The following is a 6,027-nucleotide window of genomic DNA, read 5'->3' as shown; positions in this document are numbered from 1 at the left end:
AACTAAAGAATGAAGTTTTGTATGAAGAAAAAATCGGTTCCGAGCCTTGTCGAAGACCGCAAAAATATCTGACACGATTTTATTTGTAGAGCCATAAGAGTGTGTCACATATTGTTGGGGCCTCCGAATAAACATGCAATATTTTTGCAGGGTACTGTAATGTCAGTTTACTCCTAGTCCTGAATATCATTATAGGTTGTTTCAAGGCATGGTGTCGTCGTAGTAAGCCCAGCTGATACCGTAACCGTGAGGGCTTTTTTCAACGCGCGATCCGACTGGCTTCTTCTTAGATCTGAGGTATGACCGCATCGCGCTCAGCAGCTCTCGGACCGTATCGTTGTTCTTTTTTACCTAAAATGTTTAGAAAATGATTTGAGTTAGACCGAGAAAAGTCTGCAACGATTTTGATAGCATGGTGCGTCATAATTTCATAGAAATTTGACGTTTAAAATAACACTTGCATTGCGTGTGCTATCAAAATCTTTGCAGCCTTTTCTCGGTCTAACTCTATCGTGGTTTCTGGGTTTACCTTAACGCAGACAATTGGTGAGAGTACGAAGGCCAATTTTTATTTTAATGTCGAATCTTATTCGTCATTTTTCAATATGTGCATGGATAGATAAAGTTCCGTATTCTGTACAACATATGTATACGCAATGTATATCCTAAAAAAACTTCCTCTGAATTACGAAAACGTAGTGTTTTCTTATAGGAGCTCTAAACCAGCCAATTTTTACCAAAATATAAAATAGAATAAAAAATTATTCAACAACGAAATAAAAATTAGTCCTTTATAGTGATTCGAAAAACAAACCTGGCCCTAAAAAACCGAGCAATTATAGGCACGTCACCGACCATCTAAATTAAGGTTTTAACCGTTTTGGGAAATCGGTTAGACATGGTTAGACGAAATAAGGGTTAATAAATAAATATTAATAAAAACAGAGAGCTTATTATAGAGTGTAAAAGGCCTAAAACCATTGACAGGCCGGTCTCTATATTAATGTATATGTCAAAGCTATGTCAAAGCCGTTCATCCGTTTCGTCATAGTATGCCCAGCTTATAATCGGTCTTAGGAGGGTCTTCTTCAGCCTTTTTTTTGGCTGTTTCGGCTTTTTTTTAGCCCTGAGGAATGACTTCATCACGTTTAATGGGCCTCGTTTCAAGTCGTTATTTTTCACCTAAAATATTTAGAAAACTTAGTGTCTAAGAATCAGCTATTAATCGTGTATCAGGTTTTGGATTTCGGTAAACCGGTTAATAAGTATATTCTCTACAATAATAAAAACCGGTTAAAACCGTGCTTCTATAGCCTGCCCAAAATGTATAGCTAAGTAAAGGTATCTGTTAAAGACAAGGGGGGTGACAATGACAAGACCTACTCTGAGAGTGAGCGTAATAGCTATAGATTACCTCTTCATATGCTTCCAAAATTTGAAGCGCGTCCCAATTATGATGATTATCCTGTACACTTCTATATAACATATTTATATGTTTATTCATCTTGTTCATGTGACTCGTGAGGTATCCGATCTTGTACATCGTTTCCGACTTCATTGTATCATGGATAGATTGTAAGTCCCTTACTTGCTTTTCTAAATCTTTTTTTGAAGACAGAAGCAATGATACCAATTTTTGCTTCAGCAATTTGTCTTTGTGAAAGTTTTTACTAAACGGTTTTTGGGATAATAATGGCAACGGGTATACCTGATCGTAATTGTCATATTTGCTGGGTAATACCGTCAGTTCGTTTACTGGTTTAATTACCGGTTTTATGTTTTCTAGCGGTAGCGATAATCCGCTTAGCGGTGGTCTGTAAGTTAGCCGTAAATTATGTTCCTTTGTGGGGTAATTTACCGTTTTTTTGTTAGACACAGGTAACCAATTTTTTAAAAGTCCAGGACGGACAAATGATAACATTTCTTTACTAACCGGTTCTTTGCTTATTATTGGTACCTGTATTCTGTGTATTTGAGATGGTCTGATATTTGAAAAAATATCATTTATATTTACCTCATTTTCATAAATATCATGATTGTTCAGTTCCACAGATTTTAAGATGTATGCGGGTATGGTCTTATCAGATTTCCGTTGTTCTGTATCTCCATTTCTAGGAACCGGTTCGGAATTAACCGGTTTTGCAGTAAATGTGTATTCGTTAGGAGATATGTTTTGTGGTTCGTTTGCTTGAGAACTCTGAATAACAGGTGTTTTCGTATGAGTTTCTAGATTTTCGATGTATGGTGGTCCAGTTCTAGCGTACATTGGGTAAACTGGCATACGGTAGAAATATGGATCCTTTTGATTGGCTGTCATCATAGTTGGTAATAATACTGAAACTAAATAGATTTTTTTAAATGTTGTTTGCCTGATGCCGATTGAGGCGATTGTACACTATCTATTACTACGCACTCGGATTAGTATATTGATTATATTTTACATTCAATAGTAATGACAACAACAACACAAAAGACAATTCTTGTGTTCAGATATTGTGAACACCTTGGCCGCTCCGATATATCTGATGGTGACTGTACTTATGAGGAAATTGAAACATTTCATATGGGGGCTGTTAAGGTGCTAATTTTGGACCATAGTTGGCAGCTTTTTGGCTATAGTTGGATGGTTTTAAGCAAGGCTCGCAACCGGTTTTTTCTTCATACAAAAATTACCGGTATTATTGCGTTCTTTTTCGTTCTTTGTTTTATTATTTCATGTTTAATGGAACAATCTAATAATACGAAGTTGTTACCTAAATACATGATTCAGTCCTACGTAAACAGCATAAAATAATTAAAAATATAGGTTTATTTCGGGGCTTTGAAAAAAACCGGTTCCGAGACTGGTTTTAAGTTATCTGGGATGTAAAAATATTCTCATATTCAAGAACTAAACACTTACATAAAATTGTCCGTAACATTTCGCCGCCTCGGCCGAGTAAGAAATGAAATGTCGAAACCGATTAAAGTACCATGTCGCACGAAATGACTGCCATGTTTAGTGAAAAGTAATTATTGTAAACATAACTAATAGTGCCTTGTTAAACACGGTCAAATTAAAATGTCTATGTATCGTTTTATAGGCCCCGTGCATGAACTATAGGGGGCAGCATAGGAGCCGTCAGATTTTTGGCGCGAGGCGTAAATGTGTCGTTTATGCTTCCGATGTAGCCCACAAGATGGCAGAACCTACTATGCACAAGGAAACGTACCGATGAGAACGGTAGATGGTAGCATTTTTTTTTTGAAAAAAAAAACATGTAGGTACTTAAGGGGTAAGGTAGTTATAATTGTACTAAAAAGTGATTAATTTTTATTACATGGCGATAAAACAGAAGCATACAAGTGAAGAAAAGAACAATACAGGCAGGATATAGGTACGTAACTAATAGGTAGGTACAATATAGATAGATGTTTCATTAAACATAACTCACTGAGAACATAAGTACCTAGGTAGTATTAAAATGTAAACCTAGCAACACGCAAACATTTATACATAATAAAATATAACGATCATTGCTTACTTAGAGTTAGACAAAGAAAAGTCTGCAGCGATTTTGATAACACGCAGTGCAAGTGTTATTTTAAGCGCTAAACTTCTGCGAAATTATGACGTTTAAATAACACTTGCGCTGCGTGGGCTATCAAAATCGCTGCGGACTATTCTTGGTCTAACTCTATCTATTTTTTGTACTATTTTGTCACAACAGTCTTGATGACAATAATCTACATTGGAGAGTTACTTGCTCTGGTCGCATTCTATTTTTAGGAGCCCGTTTGCCTGCATTAGATCGTGTATTCGATGATTCGGTAAATTAAATAAGTGTTTGGACCGGGGGACCTAGCGTGGCCTAGCCTATATGACAATCGTTCGCAGAAAACGAAACGAAACGCCAAGTTATAGTTCGTTTTTTTTTAGCATTTGAAAAAGACTACGCGATCTTGACGTGTCCTTTAATTGAAAAACGCTTTTTAACCTTTTGGACGCCAATGACGCAGTTTCAACGCCAAAGACTGATTAATCGGTCACAGACCACAGAGCAACATAGACTTACGTGCATATGCATAAAGTTCAATTTCAGTTGTGACACTTCGGTGACGTAGCGTCCGGGTGACTGCTTTTGTGTTTGACACGGCAGTGTCGGCAGTAACAGTAACTATTACTTATGAAAGCATAAGAATATAAATAATCGTATACGATTCATAATTGTTACATATTTGCCGTGACTTATTTTTAAAAAGCGTTTTTCAATTAAAACACATGCCATGATTCCTTCTTCTCCTTCTTTCTAATGCTAAAATAACGAACTATAATCGTGATTATTTAAATTTAACAACAGGTATTTAAAAAGAGGGCCACTACGTACTGTATTGTGTATTTCAGTACCTTTTGAATACATAAAACCAGAGATGTTGCGGATGCAGGTTTTTTGATATCCGCGGATGCGGATATTTAAAGGCTCACATCCGCGGATGCGGATGTCAAGATTAGGTACTTAAAAAACATCAAATATTACATTTTTAGTAATTATTATTTAAAAAAACGAAACGGTTAGTATTTGAGCAAGAATATTAGGTGCGTTATATTTAATAAACAGTAACTTGGCCGACTTTTCTGGATCTAGACGATTTCGTAGGTAATGACGTAATTACCTAGCACTTACGCCGCCGCTAAGACGTTCCTGTACCGACTTGTTCGACATCCGCATCCGCATAAGCTCCGCGTCAATTTTCTAGTTTCCCATCAAACTAGTTTTCATGTTGCTGGATTGGATTGGGATGCGAAATGTTGAAATGAGGAGCGTGAAAAATATAAATGACAACGATTTTATTTGTCTAACAAAAATGTCTTTGCTTAAATACCTAAAAAGACCAGGTCAACAAAATACAAGTTGTTACTTAAAGCGATATTGGTATGTAACAAGAAATATGTCCCACATATCACATAATACAACAGTATGACATAGGGTAAATACTCCAGTAGCTGGCCGCCCTAAACTAAAAATTAATTCTAAGGTGGCTAGTTATTGAAGGCCGGCCAGTTATTGAAACCTTATACTAAAATGAATTCTGTTTATAGGTAAATAGAATACAATTTTAGTTTAGGGTGGCCAGTTATTGGCCGGTGGCCAGTTACTAGCGAATCACCCTACCTTAAAGTTGGGTTACATTGGCCCTGCCCCTATCTTTGGCCAATGGGATTCATTGGTTGCAGTTATGGCACTGAAATTATGGCATATTGTCATCCACATCATTTGTGTCGCTTAACTTTAAACTCTGGTAAATCCATTCGACCCTCTTAGGAAGTATCTACCCTATTACCTTTTCTTAATATCAAAATCGTATTTCTGACAGATGGATTAACCGAGTTTGAAGTTAACATCTCATGTACCTGCAGATGTAGTGCATAATAGTTTCCATCGTATTTTCTCGGAAACGTTCGTATTTGTCATGCTACTTCAGCCTTCAGTACTTCTTGTACCGAGACTGACTGAAATAGCAAGACACGTTCGTACGTTTCCGTGAAAATACGATGGAAAAGAATTATGCACTATAGTTCGTTTTTTTTAGCATTAAAAAGAAGGTAAGCAATCTTGTCTTTTAATTGAAAAACGCTTTTTAAAAATCAGTTACTATTACTTATGAAAGCAGAAGAATATAAATGATCGTATTTGATTCATAATTGTTACATATTTGCCGGAACTTATTTTTAAAACGTGTTTTTCAATTAAAAGACACATCAAGATTGTTTACCTTCTTTCTAATGCTAAAAAAAACGAACTATACATCTGTAGTTGGTTTTAGCTATCCGTCAGTGTTAACACACGGTGGCTAAAAAATAACCGCATTCCCGTTGGGGGCTATTCATAAATTACGTCATTTCAAATTAGGGGGGGAGGGGGGGTCTGGACATCGGATGATTGTAGCATGACGTAGGAGGAAACGGGGTCATTCGAAGCATGATTTTGGGATGATTTTAGGGGGGGGGGGGCTCTAAAATCGTCAAAATCGATGACGTAATTTATG

General features: G+C 36.5%; 1 long non-coding RNA gene across 1 annotated transcript; it reads right to left on the bottom strand.

The window, feature by feature from the left end:
* Positions 1–236: 236 nt before the first annotated feature.
* On the bottom strand, positions 237–3,024 carry LOC134802521 (uncharacterized). Its single transcript, XR_010145844.1, has 3 exons — positions 2,903–3,024; positions 1,415–2,340; positions 237–351 (listed from the first exon to the last, which is right to left on the bottom strand). It is a non-coding gene; the product is annotated as an uncharacterized LOC134802521 (long non-coding RNA).
* Between the last annotated feature and the right edge of the window lie 3,003 nt (positions 3,025–6,027).

Source organism: Cydia splendana, chromosome 24 (genome assembly GCF_910591565.1).
Source record: "Cydia splendana chromosome 24, ilCydSple1.2, whole genome shotgun sequence".
In the NCBI taxonomy this organism is placed as follows: domain Eukaryota; kingdom Metazoa; phylum Arthropoda; class Insecta; order Lepidoptera; family Tortricidae; genus Cydia; species Cydia splendana.
Note: the sequence above shows the minus strand (reverse complement) of the source record. Positions and strands in the feature narration are given on the sequence as shown.